Source organism: Cynocephalus volans, chromosome 7 (assembly GCF_027409185.1).
Source record: "Cynocephalus volans isolate mCynVol1 chromosome 7, mCynVol1.pri, whole genome shotgun sequence".
NCBI classification, from domain to species: Eukaryota; Metazoa; Chordata; class Mammalia; order Dermoptera; family Cynocephalidae; genus Cynocephalus; species Cynocephalus volans.
The window spans coordinates 3,722,501-3,747,582 of NC_084466.1; the positions used below are offsets into that span (position 1 = coordinate 3,722,501).

Genomic DNA, 25,082 nt, shown 5'->3' on the forward strand with positions numbered 1-25,082 from the left:
CGCGCGTGGCGCGCCCAGGTGCACCCTCCGGGCCGGTCCCCGCGGGCGATCCCTATGGGCTGCGATCGCGCATCATGACGGAGCCTCCTTTGTTACGGCCTGGGCACGGACGCGGTAGGGAACTCCTCCGGGCCCGGGGACCGGAGAAGCCCAGCGCGCACCGCAGCTGGGCGGGGGTGCCTGGGAGTCAGCGGGATTTGAACCCGCATCGCGGGGACCTCAGCGGCCGGGCGCCTTGTTCATCCGCCCTGGGCGCGCCAGTGGGTGGGGGGCTGGGGGTGTTCACGAGCACCCCGCGCCGCTCAGAGCCCCACACACATGCGTCTGGGAGTCGCTCTGGGCGTGTTTCTCGTTGTTTGGAGGCTGGTGGTTGAAGCTGAACGACTCCGGGCCGTTTGCCTGGAAACAGCTGCATGGTCGCTTTCCCACGGCTTTTCTGCTGCCTAAAGCACGCTGGAGAACAGAAGTGGGCGCTTCTGTAGCCAGCTCTAAGAAGGCACCGTCCTGCTCCACTTGTTGCCTTTTACTAACATATATTTTAAAATTACAACTGCATGTGCCCTTGAGTGTGAGGCCGAAGTGAAACTCCATGTCATTGTTTGGGGCACAGACTGTTTTCCTGGTTTTCATTTCCCTTGGTTATGTGCTTGCCCAGAAGGATCTGGGAGGTCGGTTTGCAGGAGTCCAGACTTCCAGCTCCAGCCGAGCCTGGATGGACTGTTGTTCTTTCCTTTTTTCCTTCCCCTCGGAGAGATAAAGACCTCAGCTGTTACTCAGTGTCATAGCCCTGGAGGCCCAAAGGCCAGAAGGTGTGGCTTCCAAACACATTTTGCATTTTTCCCCCTCAAATGCTTAAAAATGATTTTTGCTACTTGCCAGATCTCCTACACTTACTCTTACTGTTTCTTAGTCTTACACTTCGTTTTTCTCTTTTTAAAAATTTTACTTCTCTTCCGGAAGAATGATATTCACTAACTCCACTTCACGGTATATACATTATTGACTCTTACATGGCAGAATAAGCTGGCAACAGACATGTGTCTCTTAACTGAGAGTCTGTCTCCTGCATGGCAGCTCTTCACTGGATATTGAAAGGACTAATGATCACGCCAGCAATTAACTTCAGATTGTTTCTCCTAGTCCAGAGCCCTGCCAAGCCCCATAGCCAGCTATTTAAACACTTTTTGGCAATGATGACAAAATACTTTCAAAAGAGGAAGCTTGAGAACACTTTATTTTGGTCTAGAAATATTGTCCAAAAGATTTAAAGAACACTTCTAAGGCGAGATGGCTGAGCCTGATGGCAAGGGGCAAGTTCTCTACTGGGAAACAGGAACCGCTGTTTGGATTTAGATTTTCTGATTGATGATGTTAGCAAGCTTTTCAAACATCCAGGGCTTAAAAAACAAAAACAAAAACAAACAAACAAACAAAAAAACCCACCGAGCCTCTCACTTATGCAAACTCCTGTTCTTACCTGCAAAATCAAATTCATTAATGCTGAGTTTGGGCTTATTTTCACTCCCCTTAATTATTCTCTAAAGCTTCCTGTCCACTAGCCTGGCTCTGTCCCTCAAGGTGTCAAGAAGTGCTGGAAGAGACCTGACACGTGGGCACTTCTGATTACCACTTGACCAAACAGATGTTATCATTACAACATATTTTTCTTGGCTTAATTAGAGAGAGAAAAGTGATTAATATTCATATGACTTATGGGTGTGCAAGAAAATACATTTAAAAATAATATCTAGCTAGTTTTTAAATTTGTCTCACTGTTCATGCCATCAACAACATTTTTTGCTCACTTCCTTCCAAAACCAGCTGTTAGGTATACCAAAATGTTGAAATAACTTCAACATTGATCCAAGCAAAATATAATTTAAAAATACATTTTTGTATGATAAGATGCTGCCACTTTATTTATCCTAATTCAGAAGTCAGTGGGAATGATTCTGGATTACCTGTGCCTTTGGATTGTCTGAATCATGCTTTACAGGAATTTAGACATCCAGATGTCACCTCCTACTGTGTGACAGACATGAATTGCACTTGTTTTTTTTTTTTTTTTTTGTCTCTATGAAAAGCTGTTTGATTTTGTATTTGACCTTATCAGCTGTGGTTATACTATTCACTTCCTAGTGGATGGATTTTCATCGATTTTATCCTGTGCCGAACCTACTCCCCGCCCCCCACCCCCAACTGTCCTTTCTTAAGCAATAAAGGAGGAACAGAGTGCAGGCCTGAGACAGAATGTTTCTACAGCGTTAGGATTATGACTCTCCTCTCAGTCGTGCTGTTATACTGAGCTGAATGAATCGTTCCTGCAGCAGCTTTCCAATGCCCCCTCCAACTGGTTCAGTGTGATGCTTCTTGACAAATTATTTCTCAGGGCCAGAAATGTGAACTTTCTCCTAAGTGTGGTGATGCCTGCCCACCAAGACCATCATCTCCTGACCATTAGTCACTACTCCTGGGACTGAATAACCTAGAGCTCAAACTAAGTGAGATTCAATTCCTATGCAAGTGTGGACCCTGTTCTACCGGAGATGAGAAGGCTGATTTCTTATTTAGTCCCCAAAACAGCAACATCAGCCCGACTTCTTAGGACTGATATTGGTGAGGATGGACTCCAAATCCTTGGGCTCTTTGTATACGGAATTGGACCAGGGTGAAGGGAAGCCCTTCTAAGACCAACCAGAAGATAAACTATGTGTTTGTAAGATTAGACTCACAGAATAATTAACCCTATGAGTTAGTAACAAGTACACAGAATGAGTGTGCTTTAGGGATAAGAGGATCCTAAATTTCATGTCTGCTTTTATTAAGATGATTTGGGGGGAGTCATTGAACCCTATGCCTCAGTTTCCCTGGCATATCTGTCCCTGCCTCACATAGACCCGTACGTCTCTTTCTTCATTCTATATGTATCTGGAGTGTCTCCTTCATGCCATGATCCCTGATAGGTGCTGGCCATGAAGCAGGGAGTGGCACCCTTCCCTGTCCCCAGGAACATTGAAGTCTGGTGAGAAAGACTGAGAAGGAAACAGACACATGCAGTTCAGGCTGGTAAATGCCACAGTCCAGCGAAACCAAGGGCCATAGGAGCACCTAACCCAGCTTTGGGGAACTTGGTGGGAACTTCTGGGAGAACATTCCACCTCTGAAACATGAGGAAGACATAGGAACTATAAACCCAGCCTATTTTCATATGCATTATTATGGTATATTGGATGCAGAAGGCATAATCCCTATCCTTTCTCCCTGTCCTTTCTCAAGTCTGAGGGTCTTTGCATAGAAAGATGACCCTAAAGTTCTCTCCTTTAAACAGGGAGATGTGATTGTCCCATTATTAACAGTCTTGTGGCTGGACTTTGATCTCAGAGGGCAGCAGGAACTGGAGGGCAAGGTCTAGGAGAGCATGACGAGAAGGTGGTCCTGGCCCCCACCGAGGCCCAGCATGTGGTCGTGTGCCTTTCCCTGGGAGGCGGCAGGTATGCTGGGGGTGTTTGGAAAGCAGCACTATGGATGACTGATTCCAGGCTGGAGAGCCTGTAGGAACTGACCCAGAAAACCTACTCTCACTCAGGCAAGGGCATGAGGGAATTCACAAAACCCTACATTATTCATTAACAAGATTGTCGGCAAGTTTCTGGGAACTGGTCAGGATGGTCATAACAAGTTCAGTTATTTAGTTAAGAGCTGGTAAGGATTTTGCAGACAAATGGAACCGCATGAGCGATACTCTAAAACAAATCCTTTTAGACATCAGGAGGGTATCAAGAAATGAAGAAAGCCCAATGTTTATGTTTGTTGTGACAGTTGTTCCCAGAACTGAAAAAGGATTAACCTCATTGAAATGCGTCTCAAGCAGTTTTGGCATTTGAGTTCCTGGGATAGAATAAGCAAAAGCAACAATAGGATGCCTAAAATAATACGTTTAGAGCATTGTTCTTCCTGCTATTATTAAATAGCCACTAAAAATGTCAACCATTGAACAATACAGAAGACTTATTCCAACCGTTCTCATGCATACAGTGAAAGGGATATAAACCAGGACAGGTATTAACTGTAAATTTCTTTTGGGACACTTAGCACAAAGTAAATTACTTTGGGGTCAATATTTTTGCAGTCAGTGCATGGTGTACTGGCTCCTGCCTGTGTCTCCCCACTGTTCTGGTCTCAACTCTGGGAGTGAGTCGTTGCTGGTTTTCTTTCTATTTCTCTGCTTCTCTCTTTTTCTTCCTCTTACCAAGCCCCTCACAGTGGGCGTCCCTTTTCTCTCTACCCTCTGCCTGGGCGGAACTGCTCCCATGGCTCGTTCCCCTTCCGTGAAGGTGACCCCAAACCTTTCTTGACTTCCAGTCCAGTGTCTTCACATTTCCATGGGACACCTCACCTTGGCTGTCCTGCTTTGAACTAAAACTTACCAAATATGTTTAGAACTGAACTTGCCATCTTTGTCCAGACCAGCTGTCCTTCCCACCTCTCCCATTTTGGTCCTTGATGCCACCTGAAGTTTCCTGATACTGAGCCCAGAGACCGTGGCTGCTTCTGGTGGCCTCGCCTTCCCTTTCTCCTGACCTCTGTGTCTGCTCAGTCACAAATCTTTCTGCATGCTTCTGGAGTCACCCTGGCTTTCTCCTCCCATGGCTGTGACCCATTCCATCTAGGTCTACTCTCTCTGTGCCAGGGCAACCACAGCCCTCCTTGTCCTGCCCACCTTCCCGCCCTGTCCCCATGATCCCTCCTTCTGCTCCAGACATCTCACCTATAGCCACGTGCTCCCTCTGTCCAGGACTAGCAATGGCCACCCACTGTCTAGCCAAGCATCCCATCTCTTTGGCTTGGCTCTGCCCATCCTTTGCCACATGCATCCATGGAATTTATCCAGCCTTACTCCTCACTGCTCCCTGGCGTGCTACTGTGGCAGCCGTCAGGAAGGATGGACTTCTGCATTCCCCGGAGGCCGTGCCATCTCTTCCCACCCTCACCTGCAGTGTCCTCTCCCCTTTGCTTGCTTAATTCTGAGTCTCTTGAAAGAGCTCTCAGCTTGCACCTTCTCATGCACCCTCCTCTACAGTCAGAGTTGTCATGTAGAGTAGTGTCATGTAACTGGATTTTTAAAAATCCAGATTCTGTTTTAGTTCTTGCTGTGCCACTCAGTAGCAGGGCGATCTCTCTGAGCCTGGGCCCTAATACATCACATGTCTGATGTCGGAGGAAGTCATGAATTAACCACTTGTAATTGGTTCCAGTGTTTCTGGCTGCCATTCACTTAGGACCCCGTGGCAAGTCCTTGGGGAGCTGTATACCAGCTCATGTAAACTAGGTTACCTTGTCAACCCCTGTGGGATTATTAGAGAACACAAAGAGCTATAATGCCAGATGAAGGTGTTTCCCCTTAATTTGGAATTTAGAGTAGACATTCCACCACAGACTAAACATGACTTGGAAATATACACAATGCAGAACTCTTTCTGTAAATAGTCTATTCCTTGGTTTAGTAATAGTCTTTGTGGAAGCTTTGCTAGATTTGGTTTTTAATCTGCACACTATAAGAACATCTCATGTTATCTGAGTTTTAAAGCTCACTTGATTTGTAGTAAAGTAAAAGACAAATGCCAAGTGTCCAAGTCAGATATTAAAGTGATACTTTACTTGCCAGGTGAGACTTTGTGTGGCTGTTGGTCGTGGCTTTCTAGATAAAGGGGAATTATGCAAGCTTCTCATGTTCCTTTGTTCTTGGAATCAATACATTGCTCGGAGTTTGGGACTTACTGCTGTTTATTACTGAATACCTCTCTTGGTGTACTTTGGCCATTTCTTTCTCATCCAGGTAACAGCGAGAGATACTGGGTGTGAGCTGCAAGAATCCAATTTGCTGTCAGTTGTTCTGTTCCCATTTCACCAAATACACCCCCAGCTGAGGCTGCCATTGCGTGCTCCCTCATAGAGAGTTCAGCTGATTTACACAAGCATTGTCCAGCGCAGCAGAATATCTGGAGACACAATATTCCTGTATTTGACACTTAATTAAAATTGTTTAAATATTTTATTGAATTTGTGCTTTAGAAAATAAAGATATTCTTTTATGAAGAACAACACCCAATGCTTTCTGGTTGTAATTCAATGTTTTGAAAGCTATTTCCACAAAACTTTTCCCGGCAGCCCCTTCCACATCTACAGATGGTGAAGATTCAGAAGATCACGACAATTAACAGTGTGTCTTCATTTCAGAAAGATCAGTCTTATCTCACCCTCATCATTGAGCATATGCAGCATTTCTAAAGGTACTAAGTCAGTATTTGTTTCCTGTTTCAGCATGGGGTTGTCAGCATGATAAACCCAATGATAAGTGTTTTGCTATTTTTCCTTCATTTTTATTAAAGAAATAATATTAATGTATCATTTAATTGGTGAAAGATTTGGCTACTACATCTTTAACAGTACTTTATTTTTATAAGAAGGCGTATTATTTTTGTAATATAAAAACCTTAAAATTTACTTTGAAGTCCACAATTATCCTTTTATGCAAACAATGATTTACTTTTGAGTACAGGAACATTTATCCTCATATCATCCAAGAGCATCAGCTTTAAAGAGTCATTCTTAATACAACCAACTCTTTTCCTAATTAGCTTTGGTTTTTAAGAAATTTTTAAAGAATACAGTTGCATTGTATAACTTTTTAAAGAAATTTTTTAATGTCACAGAATTGTTACTTAGTTGTGCTCAACATATTTGCTAGAACTGGACTATTCCTGCTTTAGAGCTTGGTTTAAGGTGACATTACTGTGTTAATATCATTATTATTTATAATGTGCAACGTTTTATTAGGTAAAAAGTCCACAGAACCTATAGTTTGGTCCATTTTTTAAATGTCTGTTTAGAAAATATTTAACTTTGTATCTTAAATAGAGGTTACTGTGTATGTCTGAGAGTTCAGCTTAATTCCAAGAATCCTAAGATTAGCCAGATAAAAGTCTGTTTGTCTAAGAAGCTGGCATTAAGGGTCAGACATTCACATGTTTTAGAAAGACAATTGAAATGTTTCACATACCTCTAGAGAGGAGATAGTCCAGGGACGCCCTTGCTCTGCGTGAGGTAGCGTACACTACATTAGGCACATGGGCCTTGGTCTTCCTTATCTGCAAAACGGGGATGATAATAGTGCTTCACTTAGAGAATGTTTTTGAGGATCAAATGAGTTACTGTTTTTAAAGTATTTATACGGTGCTTGCTTTGCGCCAGGCACTATTCTGTTTGTTAAACTACAAGCATTTCGAGGAACAAACAGCAGCATTTGATATCATCAAGATCTGTAGACTGCAGAAGACCACATGAGGTTCACCCACACCAGCCATCCTCAATATGAGCTCATAGCAGCATCCCCTGGAGGGCTTCATAAAACACACCCAGAGTTTCTGATTCAGGAGGTGGGGGGTACCCCTGGGAATCTGCGGTTCTAACAGGTGATGCTGATGCTGCTGGTCCGGGGACCCCAGGTTCCATTCATTCTCTTCGTTTCACAGAGGCAGCAGCTGGGAGGATTTGAGGCATCTGCAAGCAGCACTAGGTGTAAACATGCCATTCTGGGATGTTAGTTTGCACCCCATCTGAGACTGATCCATTGCATGGCTCTCCCAGTCCTCAGTTTCTTTGTTTGTACTTGGTTGCTTTAACTGCCGACGATTCCAGTTCTGCTGTGTGGTGCAGCTTGAAAGGTGAAGCGGGAAGGAGGTCCCAGAATCATGCGTGTGGTGTGTCAGGAAGCAGACAGTCTTGAGTTAACTTGGAGAGGGCTTGGCTGATGGGATGTGGGAACATCTGGGGTCTAGAGGAGACCCTGGAACTCTGGGGTCCTCTCTCCTCTGCAGGAATGGGACACGAGGTTTCTCAGGCCTGACCTTCTTAAGTCAGAGCTTTGCCATGTGCAGTGGCACATGCCAAGCCCACACAGCTGCTGAGCCTGGATGCAGAGCATTTGCTTAGTGGCTGGCTGGGGCAGAGCCCCCAGCCAGGTTGTGAGGCTGGACTCCAGTGCATGACCCTCGCCGCCCTGCAGCCTCTACCCTCCCACCTCCTCTGGACCACCCGGCTCCTGATGAGGGATTTCTGTTTTGTATGTTATTATGATCAAATCCACTTCCTGGGTATTAAAGACCATTCAGGGTTAGTGGTTTAAAATAACTCCTAAATTTTGGTTAGAAAAGGGCCTACAAAACTGAGATAAACTTGCCAAAACAGGAAAATGGGTCAGTGATGAGGAAAAATTGCATCCACAGTATGGCTAGTTTAGCCTCTGGGTCAGATTTATTTTGGATAACTCCACAAAGCCAGGCCAGAATCAATAGTATTCACTGATAAGCTGGAGATGGCAGAGCTTTCATTACGTGGGATATGCAGGGAGCTCTCTTGATTTCTCTCACTCATAGCTTATCTTTAGTAAACATTTTTGCATGTAAAAATTATGTGAACACCAGATGTTTTTTATCAGTTTGCTAAAGCAAGTCTGACCAAATAGACATTGGTGCCTTGATAATAATTAGATTTTGTATTCTCAAGTACTTGAAAATGGTAAGATTGTATTTCTTTATTCTGGAATTCAAAAAAGGCAAAAAAAAAAAAAAAAAAAAAAAAAACGACAAAAAAATGCTATAATTAATTTTTTTTATCTCTCATTGACATTTGATTTTTTTCCTTCTTTCATGGAGGTTATTGTCCATTAATATATTATGAGATATGTGATTTTTTTCTCTTGACTCAATCATTCATTTAAAGCATGCATAACTTTGGACACTGTTTTAGGCTTGAAGCCAAATTTGTAACCAAAGGCCCTTTTTTCTTTTTTTACATCAGTGAAAATAAAATAAGTTAGGCTAAGAATTCACATAAACACAAAGTACAAAGTAGTAGGTTGACAGCTCAGTATCCTGCTTCCAGCATTTAAATTTGCTTAATAAGTGTGTGTTTAGCACTCATTGTGTTAGAAAATAAGTGGTCAGAACTGCTCTTATATTTTGTATTCTGATATATGCCCAAGTTAAAATAAGAGTCATTTTAATAACGGCGTAATAGACGTTATATTATACAGAAAAGTTAATGCTTGCGCTGCTTTCTTTCGGCCCCCAGAGCTTTTCTAGGGTTCTGAAACTCTAGAAGGAGCAGTACGCAGCCACTGCCTCTGGAGCCAGATGAGATGGGTTCGAATTCTTGATATACCAGCAACCAGCTGTTTGACCTGGGCAGCCTTCTTAACCTGTCTGTGCCTCAGTTTTCTTGTCTGTAAAATAGAGATAATAATGTATTGCTTTATAGGATTGTTTTGAAGATGATACACCTATGATAATATAGGTAAAGCACATAAATGAGTGAATGCCGTATCATAAGAGCTGAATAAATATTAGGTATTGATTTCATTATATTATTGGTATTCATATATAAATAAAATGATGATGCCTGAAAAATATTTTTCTTTTACCACTACTTCACTCCATGAAATGAGATAAGCTTCTTGGATAATTTACAAAATATTGGGATTATAATGATATTCACACGCTTAATTAAATACGTTTTTATTGCATACCTTTTGAGGGCACAGTTCTGTCCCTAAAGTATTTCAAGACGGAAAACTGGGCTTTGAAGCATGACAAAAGTAAAATCAGCAAAAGCACGTGCAAATGAACTGCACTGGTGATTTCACGTGGAAGCGGCGGTGTCCCCACGGTTCCACGGTCTTGTGAGGTATGCTGACATTTGATGTTTTATCACCACTCAGAAAGGGAGTGTCTGCACAGATTTCTTCCAGTGAGTATTTAATGGGAAAAGATCATAGTTTAATAGGTCAGTGCTCAAAATGGGAAGCACTTTGGAGACCCTTCCCCTCTTCGTGGAGAGTGGGATGGGGCATAGTGCTGGAGCCTGCGAGCCATGCAGGGCCATGCAGGGCCCAGGGCCCAGACACCCACGGTGCTCACTCCCAGCCCTGGGACTCTCATATGTCCCCGAAGAGTTTTATCTGTCATCAGAGGGGCTGCATGTCTGGCTGCCTTGGTGTGACATTACCCATGATTGAAAATGTCTATGTGGCACCAGAGGTGGGGCTTCCAGCCAGACAAACATTTGCTGCCTAGACGCATTTCAGAATTCAGCTCAGGTCGAGGTCAGAAAGCCATATGAGGGGAGGACCTAAGAGGAAATCTAAACAGATTGATAGATTGAGGATGTTTATTTGTTAAAAAGCCTAAAAATGGTATAGTCCCATAAGACCTGATAAAGAATCTTTCTGCAGAAGTCTGTACATGCCTTAGGAAAACGTCTGATTTGTACATTTTTACACTGAAATAATCATTTAAAGGATATTGTGGCTTTTGTATATTAAGTGTGTTCAATAAACATACAGGTAATGACCTAAACTTGTAAAATGAGATTTTATATGTATATAAACAGACATACACAAATATATATATGTACATCATGAATATGTTTTATATATATGATAAATGTTTTATACTTGTGATAAATGGTGTTTCTTCATTCATGTAGTAAATATTTATTGCATACCCACTATGGGCCAGGGACTATTCTAGATTTGGGAACAAATTGATAAAAATTGCTGCCTCCAGTGATTATTTATATAATTAATACAAACAAACGATTTCTTCCTTTTATCATGCTGAACTAGAAATAATTTTAAAAGGTGTCCCTTTTTGCTATTTTGCTTTTCTCATGGCTCAGCCTCAGAAATTCAACTTTGTTAAGAGAGTTGTAAATGTAAGGAAGAGAACCAAAGTCCTTTATAGGAAATATGTTTATTTTATGTCTCTGAAGTACATTTATGAGACTAACAGACATTCAGATTCGTTCCACTTCTTAGAAATTTTGAAATATCTCTGGAGTAGGAAACGCCCCCTATGGTTCTCCTATCTGCCCTGGGAATTAAGCAAAGCTATCTCTGGGAAAAACGACTTGGATTTAGGGCAGATGAAACCACCAAATGTGGAAATACCAGATGTAAGAATGGGATGGAGGCTTCAAAGAGCCAATGTGTTCCCCAGCGTGCATGACTTCCAGGCATTTTGATGAGGATCGCATGTGTCACAACAGCAGTGATGCAAGGATAGTGTCCTTTGCCTTAAAATTGCATTGCTGCATGGCCACGTCAGCAGGACACGGTGTGAGGAGTCTGGAGGCCAATGAAGGAAGAAAGAGAGATGCTTTTGTAAACAGCGGGGCCACACCCCAAGCCCTCTAGTTCCAAAGGACACAAGGGGTCAGGCCATCCTTGCTGTGTAACTGCAAACACCTGGGATAGAGTGTCACAGCCCAGCATCCCCCAGAAGTTAGGAGCTGGTCCCCAGCTGAGCACTCACTGAGACCTGGAGTAGCTCTGCTCACCACGAGCACAGAGCCCTTTTCTGTGGCTTATGCCACATGGCAAAACTAGAGTCCTGTTCAAGGTTCACCATGTTTCCTGGGCAAAATAAATCTGATTTGTGAGTTAGGGATAAATGAACCAGAAACATAAGACTGTTGTCATGAAAATACCCAGTGGCTTAAGAAAGAAATTGCAGGTCAAAGTTTTTGGCTAAATTTGTTGGCAAACTGTCCTAGACTTTTGACTGTACATGTACCACGTTATCCTGCAACTGTGAAAAGCTATTATCAAGGGGAAAAGGTATAATGTGAAATTCTCTGATGAAGCGTGTTGTTTTAGAGCCTTCTTGGTGGGAAATAACTATAAAAATGATTGCTACTTTGACTCCTTAATTGGCAATTCTCTTCTTAATAAAGTGTCAGAGAGTGAAGAGGTTTGATTGGCTGGTGTTTCCAGTATGTCAAAACATCATATTAAAAAATGCAGCACTGAGTTCGGGTCGCTGTGTCTGAGCCGTACGTGCCATATCTGAGCAGAATCACTTTGACCTTTAGTCAGAATGACAGATGATCAGCAATAACAGCCAAGAGGCGACGCCCAACTTTGAATGCAACTCGCTCTAGCCCTGCATGGTGTGTACCTGTATAACTTGAGAGACCGTCGTGTTAACTGGAAAGCTGCCCTTGGCAAAGCACAGTACTCAGGTTGAGTTTCTCATTATCAGTAGCCTTGCAGGTAGATGTAACAGCTGCTGGCTTGGACAACATTTTATCTCCGCCTCTTCCGCAGTCAGAGCCGTGGCCCATGTGGAGCCACCAGCTGTGGCAGCCTGAAGACGTCCGGAGCTGACACTCGTTTATATGTATCAGTCTGACACACCTTTGGTCTTACTAGCTTAAACTTTGGGACTTCGCTAGTTTGCATGGGTGGTCCAAGCTCCCAGCCCTATCGTGGCAAAGGGAGGAGGATAAAGTGTTTCGTGAGGTGACCTCGAATGGAATTCATCACCAGCTAAAGGACAATGACCTCAGATACTTTCAGGAGATGCTCTAGGGAAGAGGTCTAGTTGAGAAGTGAGAATTTTATAACAGTAAATTTCTTTGCCCACAATCCCAGAGTCCAACTAGACTCTGTGAGTATGAGGTGTGACATTGTTAGTTCCTAAGTGACATAGATGGTCTGTTCCTTGTGCGTGCTGGTAATAACCCTGGACACATGTTTCTCCTAAACCTCTACAACTGTCTTGACGTCCAGTGTCCTACCTGTCTACCTGCCAGTACTCATCCTTTGAGTTCCTGTCTCTCTCCTGTACCCTAGGGCCATTCAGCCTCCTGCAGCAGGGACTGGGAGCCCTGGGTGAGAAAACTGCCTGGAGGGTACCTTAGGGATCAGAAGTATCAGACTAACTTCCATGCTAGGCCTTCCTGACACTGGGTCCCTCTCTCTTTCTGGTTAAAATAAAGAACAAAATGTAGTTTGGAAAACCCATCCCCCAATTAAAGTGGTATGAAAAGGTGAGAGTCAGGAACTTATGGTCTAGTCTCGACCACAGCATGGCCACTTCTGGGGGGTTCCATGAACCCCTGAAATCATATGAAAATTGTAATGAGTCTGCACAAGTGCATTTTTAAGGACGCGATGCCTGGAGCTTTTATTGCATTCTCAAAGCAATGCATGCATGCCACAGACTCTTGGTCCAAAGGGATTTGGTAGCAAATTTTTGTAGCAAGATCTGTTGAAAAAGATTTACCAAGGAAAAAGCCCATGAATTTGGCAATGGAAAGGAACAGAGCTAAGTGTGACAATGCCTCAGAAGCACCAGCTCTTATAGCCAGGCGGGATGCAGGCACTTCTGAGGGCGGTGGGAAAGTCAGTCAAGGAAGACAGTTTTGGCAAACATGAATCGTATTGTCTATATGAAAAGTTTGGCATTAGTCTCTCGTTTCCTGGAACCACTAATGGCCTTTGCATATGTGCATAACCATCTTCTCGGTTGCATTTCGGTCTCTACCTCTGCGCTGCCTCAGTGTCTCACCAGCACATGTGTATCGTTATGTAGGGTGTGTGCTCAGTACGCATCTGTTCATTGACTAGTTGGTTGTCAAGGCCATGCTAGAAAATTGAAACTTGGAGATAAATGTAGAATTCATTCATCTGCAGATGGCAGAACCTGGAGAAATGTTTCTAGGAAAAAGGATGGAGAGCGTTCCTATGAAGAGGCACAGGGGACTTGGTGACACACATTCACTAAAAGCCATCATCCTTTAAGCACATGCTTTGGAGTGGGGAACACAGTTCTACAAAGTCTAGTTCCTGCCACAGAGTCAGCCACACAAGGCAGAGGAGGCAAGTGATATGGACAGCCCGGCTGCAAGGAGGCTCTCCACCTGTCTTCACCTGGTCTTGGAAGTAATGCAAGTCGCTGGTGCCGAGAGATGCTGAGGGACGAGAGGGTGAGAGCAAATGTTTGGAAGAATTTAGTGTCAAACATAAAGATGGCAGAAGAAATGGGTGGGTTTTGACTACTGATGCTGTCTGGCATCAGTGAAGCTTCTCCCAGAGGAAAGTGCCAAGGCAGCGGGCCAGGGACACGGTGCACCATCAGGAGGGGAGACGCCGGGGGTATTCGTGGCCAGGTCAGGCAGGAGCTGGCCACTGTCCTGAGGAGAAAGGCAAGCAGGGTATTAGGTCTCTGTGGTCATGCTGCAGCCTGAGGCAGTCAGCCCCACCCTGCCCTCGCTTTTACCCATCTCTGTGCTTGTCCAGGTACACAGAGACCTGTTCCATTCCCCATAGCTACGGCCACCTCACAGTGACCCCCTGCCAGAGTTCACTGAAGACCTCTAGCAAAGGACACCAGCAAAGGGCCCAAGGTCACCGGCAGAATTAAGTTGAAGGTGATGCAAAAAAAAAAAAAAAATGGGGGTGGGAGGAGGGTCTGGAGGTATGCAGCAGGGGAGACAAGGGTTTGAGGTGTGGGTGGAGTTAATGAGCTGGCAGTGGCTCTAGGACTGAGCGCCACAGGATAGATAAATTCTGCAGAGGGGAGACTTCAGGCAGGGCTAGAAGTTATGGCTGCTACCAGGGAAATGATCCTTTCACAGTTTGGGAGTGAAGTGAAGAACCCAAAGGGAAGGAAAGAGCCTGTAAAAGGAATGTTATGGGTTCTGTTGCCTTTTAAGGGAAACCCGAGTATAATGTAAACATATTGTTGGTCATTAGATGTACTGATTAAGAGGGTAAATCATAAAATAAATGATGCCTTGGACATAAAATTCAAACAGTGCAAAAACATTTTAATGACAAAACTAAAGCTATACGGATTGTATTCCCTCTGGGGAGCCTGGAAATCAAAACTCCAAAAGCTGCTCGATCAGAGCTTTTCAGCCTGCTCTGTGTTCACGTGTGCATGTGTGGGTGTGTGCATGCCCACGGGTTGTGTGATCGAGAAACAAACCTTAAAAGGCTTTTAACTAGGCTTTAATTAATAGACAAAACAATTGCAAAACCTCCACAGCAGCATGTGGACATCACTGAGTGTGAAGCAGGATTCTTCCATGTAGGAAAGTTCCAGACCACTTTCAGAAGGGGCCACGCTGCCGCACGTGCAGCCAGCCCTGCTTCCCACACCTCTTCAGGACGGACCCTTTCTTACCACCTACCAGGGGTCTTAAAGCCATCCCACTCATCTTCCACCCAGACGTGGAGACAAACATTAACCATCGCAAGTGCCCAGGCGGCTGCCAATCTCGTCCATTGCGGGCAGAGCAGGTTCTGCCCTGGACGGTGGAGCAGCCTGTGGCCTCGTGCACAGCTCATGCACCTTCACTTCTTGAGTTTTCTGCACAGAAGGAGACTGAGGCACTAGTATTTAGCTCTGAAGTTGGCTGTGGATATTCTCCATGCAATTTTGGACTTCCATCTGAAACACAGATGAGCGTAATTTGCAACATAATGTCTGACGTCAGTTGAGATACACAAGTATTCTAAAAACGGTTAAACTGCCATGTCGCTAATTTGGATTATCTGATCATTTGTCTTTGGTGAAGAAACACTAACAACAAACTAAGAAATCAGTGAATACAAGACCCTCAAAGAGCTTCATGAAAATGTGGACAAGAAAAGCAACAGGGTCGGGATCCCCTCCTGTCCCCTCCTAGGAGGTGGTTGTTAATGGGGTGATTAGGAGCCCAGGTGTGAGGAGGACAGAGGAGACTGGTGGTCCGGGGTCTTCTGCCCTAGGAAGGGCATCTCTGTGGCCTGGGCATGTGCCGCACCTGGCCCGGCTCGTGATGGAGCTGCAGCCAGTCGGTCCAGCCCCGCACTTCCAGGCTAAGGTGGGAGGCCGTTCAGACTCCGGTTCTCTAAGATCAGAAACCTCTCTTCAGTCCAGCACAACTTAGGAGGCCAACGCTGGCTGGATGAAGCTACTTGGAACTCAAGCGACGTGCACCCTGGGGCTCACAGAGCTCAGACTGCTCGGTTCCCCGGCCCCTTCCCCGGAAGGCGGAGCCCACCCATTCACCATTCACAGGTTGTTCCTGAGGCTTAGTCATCTTAGTTACCTGTCCAGGGATCCACCCACGTGCACTGCAGAAGTGAACGTGGTCAATCAGTCTGTTACACTTCGAATTGTCAAAGTTAATTCACACTCATTATTTTCTTTCAATCAACATTCACATTTTTGTGATTTTTAATTTTGTCTGTGCAAAGATAATATATATAATACAATTAAAATGGACAGTAAATTGGGACAATTTTGTCAGTTTCTCTACCTTGCGGTTAGATAATCTTTAAACAGACAGATTTTGGTTGCGAGAGATACAATTCTGCTTATCTCTGGAACCATGCATTCTTTCTAAAAGTGGTGATGGGACTCTCGTACACACATTTTCCTATTCTGCCCACAGGGTGAAGTGTGAGTGTCAAGCATTCTGACAATGCAAGCAGCCTTCTCAAGTCCTTAGCAGCCCTCTTCTGAGTCTGGGCATATTTTGCACGTCCTGAGTCGCTGCTCCTGCATGGGTGGAAACGCCTGAGTTGAGTTCTGTATGCGCTTCCTACTTGTAAATAGCTTGGAAGGCTCTGCCGCGGAAGTGTGTTAGGCTTTGTGTCCTCGAGTCCTGGCCACCTGCTCCTCTGCAAGGCCATCACTCAAGGACATATGGCCTCACTCTGGGTGTGGCCTCACTCACCAGTTTTCTGCTTGAGTGACAGTTCATGACATCCAGCCATCTGACCTCTGGAGAAGGGTTCAATGTGATAAGAACCCTGAATGTGACCTTGCTTCATTCTGTCCCACGTTCTAATGGAAAGACCGACCCGGCTCCCAGGGTGCCCTCTTGTTGGGAGAGGAAACTGGGAACTTCACAGGCATAAGATATTCATGGGACTGGCTCCTTTGTGGTCGTGGAATCAGGGAATATTTAGAATTGCAGTTGTGTGTAGCAATTTAGACTAGATATGTGATGTGGCTGGCCTTGGGCTTGAGGTCATGGGTTGGCTGGCTTGTGGCTGAGATGTCACCGGAGCCTGAAGGAGTTCTATTACTATTGTTGAAAGGACCAATAAAAACAGATGAGATTGCTCTTCCCTCCAGACATGTCCCGGGAAAAAGAAGACCTCCTCGTGACCATCGCCCTTGCCTTGGCCTGCAGCTCCTACGTTTCTTTGGGGGTGATGGTTCTCTGCCGCCTCTCCCTAGGTGGGTGGCCTCCGAGTGAAGACAGAGACAAACCCCACCTCAGCTCGCCTTTCTCCACCCTCGGCCTTCATTTTTCCAAATGCCACTCCTGAATTTTCTGGAGTTTTGTGTTGTTTCCAAACTCGTTTTGTTGTAGAGTGCAAAGCGGAATTCTTTCCAGGAACAAAGTCCATTTAACACTTTTGTTCTGGAATGCAGGGGTCAAGTGAAAGTGTGAACAGGACAGTAGATGGTCCTGCCCAGGCCCTGGCCCTGCAGCGGTGCCCACCAAGCCCAGCTGCTGGCTCCGTTCTTCTCCCACAACACGGGAGGCCAGTGGCTCCACAGAGCCACAGCTGTGGCCTGTTCATCTGTGGGGATGGGGAGCAGAGCTTCAGCTGACCTCAGTGCCCCTGTGGGACAAGCCTGCTGCCATCTGGTGCTCCTGGGCACCTAAGACTTTACTGTCCCTGTGGCCATCTGCTCTGAATCACTGCTAACTTTTCTGTCTTGCTGCCACAGACTTCTTTTCCTGGGGTCAGTTCCTCCTCTTCCCAGGGCGGATTTCCTGGCATGACCCATCTCTGCCTCACCCCCACCCCACTGCCTCCGCCCTGAACTGCCCGTGCCCCTCCCCTCCCTTCCTCCCGCTTGTCCTGATGCAGGACCGATGCCTGCGCAGGCTCCGGACTTGTCTTGTGCCTCATTGGGGCGTGGCCGTGACCGCCGGCCCTCCTGTGTGGTCATTTCTCCTCTGCTTCCCTGGCTGGCCTAGGCTGCCTGCTGCCTCCCCAGGAGTTCCAGGGGTTCAGACACCCCTTGTGAATCAACCAGACAGTTATCTGCCTCATCTTGGCACCAAGACCTATTTTCCTTCTCCGATGTCAGTGACTGAGGTACAGTTGGCCTCACGTCACCCTGCACATGCGGTCAGAGCCCATGAGCCAGTGCCAGTCTCACTTTGTCAACTTTCCTGCCACGTGGGTGCTTCTGCTTTCCTGGGTCCAGGCCTTTCCCTCCTGTCAAACCTCTCCAGGTGCTTCACCCACACCAGGGGGTCGGTGTTGACGCCTTTGCCTTCTGAGCTATGTGAGTCTAGGGCAAAAACTGCATTGGGTCCCACTCACAATGGGTCTAGCACAAGACTTGGGACAGAGGACATGGTCGTTGAGTGGTAGCTCTATTAGTCAGGGTTCCCAGAAAAACAGAATCAGTAGAATATATAAAGAGATTTATTATAAAGTATTGGCTCATACAAGTGTGGAGGCTGAGAAGCCCCGCAATCTACCATCTATAAGCTGGAGGCCCAAGAAGGCTGGTGGTGTAGACTCCAGTCCATGTCTGAAGGCCCGAGGACCGGGAGTGCTGAGGGCAGGAGGAGGCCCATGTCCCAGCTCAGCTGTTGGGGAGAGACTCACCCTTCCTCTGCCTTTTTGTTCTCTTCAGGTCCTCAAAGAACTAGACGAGGCCCACCCACACTGGGGAGGGCAGATCTGCTGGACCCCGTCCACCAGCTCAAATGCTAATCTCTTCCAGAAACACCCTCACAGACACCCTCCCAGAAATCCGATTTAACCAGCTATCTGGGCACCCCGTGGCCCAGGCAAGTTGACATAGAACATTAACAATTGTGGTAGCTCAGCTCAAGTGCTCTTTTCTTAGTAGTAGAGTAAGTAGCGGTATTATTCGTAGTAGTATTTCCACAGCAGAAGACAACACTCATTAAGTGCTTCTGTGTTTCTGACATGTAAGGTGTGAAGGCAGGAGGGTCAGAACTCTATATTCAAGGATTCAGGAACCAGTCACAGTGAAGGAAACATAGTATGACTAACTGTATGCACGGGATTCTGTGCGTTCCACTGTACATTGGTGTTTTCAGATATGCATTTTTATTTCAAAATCCATGCCTATTGGTGTCAATGTTTTAATAGAAATGCTTCTGGCTAGTGCTGTCATCTTTAACTTTGAACATAACTCATGTTAGAATATGGTTCTGTTTGTTCTTACCTTTTAAACATGAGGAGATCCAGACCCTGCTCAGAGGTACACTTTTGCTTATAGCCGTGACCCAGGCAGAGGCATTGTCCTGTGGACAGACCCCTGAAAGTGCTGTCTCTCTGGAATGGGATTGTGTTGACATAGCCCTTTCCCTTAGGACAGGGACAGTGTGGTCTCTAGTTTATCTTCCTGGCCACTGTGCAGTGTCTGGCAATAGTCACTGCCCAATTCTCTTGGAGGAGAGAGAGGCAGAAAGTGTCGGCTACAACCAGGGGGCCTTATTTTCTTTTCAGATGTTCAGGAACGGTCACCTTTGTCAGCACTTGCCCTGTTGCCTGATTAAGTGAGTGCACCAACAAGCTCATGCAGGGCTCCCTTCCTCCTATTTAGAGGAGGATAGAGCTCTATTTCTGTTCACTCAAAAGACATTTTACAGAGAAAAGACAGATTTGGGGAGTAATATTTTGTTTGTTTGATTCCTGCCTTCTGAATTAGACCACAGCACAATCAGGTTGTATCTGAGTTAGAAAATTTGTATTTATTAATAATGTACCACTCTCCCATTATTTTACACAAAAATTGGTGAAAAGGATGGCTTTCTTCTACATTCTTGAAGGGTATAAATTAGATTTTTCTATTCTTTATGGGCTGATGATAGGATATCATGCTGACTTTTCAAGACATTAAACCCAAAAACCTTTGCAGCTTCCAAATGAACATTTGCTGGTTTGGGGTTTATGCTCCTAGCGCTGAAACCAATATGTATAGTTTGGAAGCTGCGGGGATTGTGTCAGTCAGATGTTGGAGAAAGGCTTGAGGCTTAGAGGTTCCTGAATTCCAGAATTTGGCTTTACTTGTGACAGGTGTTCAAATTAGAGAGACACAGAGAAAGAGCCTCTAAGGGGCGACCGGTGAATTTCAGTGGATCTCTTACTGACAATTCTACCAGGTGGTGAGCGCCTGGCATAAGGGTGAGAAATCGGGGGGCTAGGCTGCAGGGACCACGAGGTGTCAGGCCCTTAGCACCCTCCTCCCTTGGGCTTGGGAACGGGGCTGCAGCTCATGTAAGAGTGGGGTTGAGTACTCAGGGAGAAGTTTCCAGAACTCTGCTTTCTGTGCCACAAGGCCACCCAAGCCCAAAAACCACTTGATAGTAATGCAGAAAGTGCCCCCCTGAGCAGATGTGGCCCTGCAGGTTGGATTTCAGGCCCCATCACCCTGGCCCCATGGTGGGGCACTGTTCTCTGTGGTGGTCCTGCCCATAGGTGGCCGGCATTGCTCTGTAGCCACCAGACCCTTGGCAGAAGGCTGCTGGTCCATAGCCATCATCACCACTAGAGTGTTGTTCTCTGGGCTGCATGAGAACCTTCCCTACCTCACCTCCTATCCTGCCAACATATGATGGCTTTGTCAGCCAACTGCAATGCCTAGAGCCTTCAGGCCAGGAAAGGCGACCCTGCAAATGTCACCCCGTGCTGCTATCCAAGACTGCTGTACCCAGCTTGCGTCCTGGCTCAGCATGGTGGACGTGTGCTCACAGGTGGCAGGCAGTTGGAGCAGAGCGCCCATGTGCACATGTGTGTGTGTGCATGCGCACGTGCATGGACATGTGTGAGGGAGTGTGCATGTCTGTGTGCACTTGCATGCACATGCACTGTGTTCATGTGTGTGCCTATGTGAGGGAGTGCACAAGTGTACGTGCATGTCTGCACAGACACACAAATGTGCATGATTATGTGTGCTCACATCTGTAAGGGAATGCATGAGTGTGTGCATGTTTGGGTGCATAGGTGCACTTGTGCATGTGTGTGTGCTCATGTCTGTGTGAGGGAGTGCACGGGTGCACGTGCATGTCTGTGTGCACAGACGCACAAATGTGCATGATTATGTGTGCTCAGATCTGTGAGGAAGTGCACGAGTGTGCATGCATGTTCCTGTGCAGTGCCCAGACATACCTGGTCCTTCCTTTTGCATCTTTCCTGCTGGTTTGTAATGAGTTTGCATCAAGGCTTGGGTATGGTACACATTCTCATCTCCCTGTGTCGTCAACATTATCACATTTCACTACTGGCTAACTAGCTCTTTCTATTATATATCAAAAATGAACGTATAGTTTAAAAACTAGCTGCTGACATAAAATTTGCTAGTCTGTATCATTCTTTATTTCTCCCATCTCTTTCTCTGAAATCTCTGGTTTGATGAATCACCCTCTCTGGATGTACATATTACATTATTCAATGCCAGAGAGGATCAGGTTATTTCTGTCCAGCCTCTGCCTTCTCTATGAAGAAGAGTGTCCTTCAAACTAAAACAACAGATGAAACATGGTTAAAGAGAACTGAATCATAAGCAAGGCAAAGAGAGAGAATTTACACAAGTCTTTATGCTCAGAGGGAGCCTAGACGTGACGAGGTCCCTGTCTCTCATCACTGTTGTTGAAATGTGGAGAGGTGCAGGAAGACTGGAGATGGGTAAAGTCCTGATTGACAAAAAAGAGAACAAAATTGAATTCCGGAAATCCGCTATCAGTGAACTGAACATGGGCAATCACATTCCCAGATGGATTTTTTGGCAGAAAGCTTGTGGGTACTTAAACAAAGAGCTCATGGTCCTCAAAGCCAATACAGGTGCCCAAAGACAGGCCTGGAGAATCAGTAGACGTGATGGGTCTTTTTCTTGGCAGGCATACCCTGCAGGTGGTTCACATGTCGTGGTGCAGACCATGTGCCCAGAGAAGCTGTGCCCAGGTAGGACCCACAGGTACGTCAGAGCCCTTCCTCCATCTCAGTGACCTTGGGCAAGGCCTCAAAATTCTCCCCAGTTTAGAGCTCCCAGCAGCCACCCTTGACTGGTGGGAATTGCTCTTGAGATTAAACCTTCTTGCCATTGCTAATCTAAAGGATTTGTGTTGAAGGTGAGGACAGGGTGATTTGAAGGAGGGCAGCTGTGCCTGGCAAGGGCTGGTCCAGATGAAGTTAGCATTAAGGAGACATAGGTGAACACTGAGAATGCACTGCACATGTTGGAAAGTGATAATACATAAGTGCCACCATCAATTTGCTATCACGTGCCAGACACTCTACTCATGTTACTACAGTCTGTGCAGTGACAGCGTCAGGCAGGAAGTCTTATTCCTGTTTACTGATGGGAATATTTGATCGTATTTGATCTCAGGTCTGTCTGACTCCAAGATTATGGTATCCTCATTTACGTCACACCGTTTCTCTGGCATGGTGGGAAATGATGGCAGGACAAGATGCGTCAGGCCGTAAAAGTTTTATGCACTAGAAACCAGACTGTCGTGGGGAATCTGTGACCGGGGCATGTGCTGGTGGTAACCGTCCTCAGATCAGACTTGCTGCTGGGCGAGGTGTGGGACCGTAGCTGGGGAAAGACACCAGAGAGGGCTTGTGTATTTCAGGCACAGATGGGCTGAGATGAGCAGGGAAGGTGGCCGAGGGAATGGAGAGAAAGCTGTGGGTCCTGGAGGCCTTTTGAGGAAAGCTTCAACGGGTCGTATTTGCTGACTGTGTGAAGAGACAAGGAAATGGGTGGGTTGAAGGAGTTTGCTAACGTGTGAGGGGAACGGCATTCCTGCCAGACTGGGACACTGCCTCAGAGTGAGGGAAGCACAGTCCCTTATTTCATAAGAACTCTTTGGCTGAGAGTAATTATCCCAGAAAGTAGAGGTTTTGTGGGTCACACCACTCTGTGATCAAGAATGCCGTAATTTGGGTGTACTCAAATCTTGACTACTTACTCTTCCTGACTGCTTAATTTTCAGATTTTTGATAAATTAAGTTTCTATTTGACCCACATGGTAGAAATCTAGGCTCCCTACTATTTCTTTCTTTCTTCTTTTTTGGAACCACCGTCTCCATATCGTAGCAGGTGGTCACCTGCTCTTCTCTCTGTCCTTTGTTGGGTTTCTGAAAGATCTGGTTGTTTTCGGCCTGTGCAAATCTTGGTTTTCCTTTTGTCATTCTCAAAGGACTAAAGGATTGATTCATGTTAATAAGATATTTTGAAATAATGTCATAAAGTGTGCTTCAAGGAGCACTGAGAACTTTCTGGGACATTGAAAAATGCTCAGTACTTTTGTTTCTCACGTTCTGCTTTGGGAAGTCATAACTGCAGCTGTAGTGGATGGGACCTACCCTTCCGAAAGTATGGTCACCACGTAGCAATGCTGCTTCTTACAGCTGTTATCCCAAGAGAAGAAAACTGGAGAGAGCATCTCACATATTTGGTGGCTCCACAAGCCAACTGATGCTGTCAAAGATGTTGAGGTCTCTTGCCAAAGGATGTTCTATTTACCAAAAACGTTTAGAACTGAAGAATTGTTTTTATATCTAAATGGATAAAAAATGGGACACATGGCCGGAGTGAGAAAAAAAAAGCACACACTGCTTTTTTACCGAGCCAAGAGAATTGGATTATTCCTGAGGCAAACAAAGTTTAATATAACAACTTAAATAAATAGTTAACTATATTGAACACACACACAGAGAAAGAAAGAAAGGAACCTTCTGCCAGATTTTGAATATATTTTATGTATTTATTAAAACAAAGGCTCTAGGTCTTAAAAAAGAAAGAAAATTCACCTACAAATCTTTACGTACATATTATCCACATGATTACAAGTTCTCAGAGTAGTACCAACGTGAGAGAGGTGCTGTATCAGTCTGTTTCTGTTGCTTATAACAGAATACCTGAAACTGGATAATTTATAATGAAATGGAATCTATTTCTTATACTAGTGGAGGCTGGGAAGTTCATAATCAAGGCGGGCATCTGGTGAGGGTCTTCTTCTGGGTGGGAACTCTCTACAGGGTCCTGTGGCAACAGATCATCCCACGGCGAGAACGGATTGAGCAAGAGAGCTAACCCATTCGCTCGCCCCCTTACAGATCAATCACAGCCACGCCCATTATTCCACGAATGGATCAATATGTTCATGAGGGCACAGTCCTCACAATCTAATCACCTCTTTAAGCCACTTTCCAAATATCATTATCCGATTTCCCGGCGTCTTAGCACTGTTACAATGAAGATCAAGTTTCCAATACGTGGACTTTTAGGGAGAGACATTGAGCCCATAGCAGGGATTTATGAGAATAATTGGAAAAGGGATTTTTATAGGCAACTTTCTTTTAAAAGCAACACACAAAATTTGGTTTTGCAGATGTAGGAGCAAGATTGTCCTCTGTTTACAGAGGTGTGATACATAGAGACCATGCCATGCAGTACAAGTAAGCCAAAGCAAACTCCTGATTTGTGAGCAAGAACTTGAAGATTCTACACAATTCATTTTTAGAATACTTTTCCATGTAATACAAGCATATAATTGTTTTCATTTTCAATAGCATAATGGTGACTTTGTGATGTATTCATGAGAATTATGAAGTTTGGAATGTGACTTTTATTTTAAGATTTTTGAGGGAACTCCTAAAAATTTCACTTTTGACCTTTACATGAAGTTTGTGGTTGTCTGTTGCTGGGTAATGAGCACCAAGCGTGCATTTGTGTGAGTCTGAAAATCTGGATGTGCTGTGCAGTACGGATGTGATAAACATGTAGCAGTCTAACGACAGTCCCTTGTCTCCTGTTGGTGCACTGAGCAAATTAACAGAGTATTCCAGTTCTTTTAAAAACTAACTTTAAAAAACACTTGAGCTTTCTATACCTGGCAAATTTTGTCACTTAGTAATGGAATTAGAAATAAAAATGAGCTCCCAATTGAAAGGGAAAATTTCCAATAGAAACAAAATATTTATAAAGCAGAGAAAGATAAGAAAGGGATATCAGAAAGGGAGAATGAAAAAGAATTATGCCATGTGCAAATACCAGAATTTGCAGGCGCTAAAGCAGATGCAGGGCAGAAACTGCGTGGAGGTGCCTGGCAGGTGGCTACAGACTCAGGGAAGGGCAGCGGGGGAGAACAGGCAGCTTCTCAAAGACAGGCGGGCCATGCAAGGAAAGGTGGTGCTGGGAAAGAAAGAAAGTGTTGTGCGGGGCCACTGA

General features: G+C 45.2%; 2 protein-coding genes across 3 annotated transcripts in view; one reads left to right on the top strand and one right to left on the bottom strand.

The window, feature by feature from the left end:
• Positions 1–49, bottom strand: part of COL4A2 (collagen type IV alpha 2 chain) — a 191,096-nt gene extending 191,047 nt beyond the window's left edge. The window contains exon 1 of the mRNA XM_063102491.1: positions 1–49. This exon is cut by the window's left edge and continues 11 nt beyond it. The gene's annotated coding sequence lies outside the window, so the exon portion shown is untranslated.
• Positions 1–25,082, top strand: part of COL4A1 (collagen type IV alpha 1 chain) — a 144,398-nt gene that overhangs the window by 363 nt on the left and 118,953 nt on the right. Inside the window, exon 1 of one of the 2 annotated variants that reach the window (XM_063102494.1) lies at positions 21,801–21,818. The exons of the other annotated variant lie outside the window; for it this stretch is intronic. The gene's annotated coding sequence lies outside the window, so the exon portion shown is untranslated. Of the gene's footprint in view, positions 1–21,800; positions 21,819–25,082 lie in introns of those variants that run through there. 2 annotated transcript variants of the gene reach the window in all.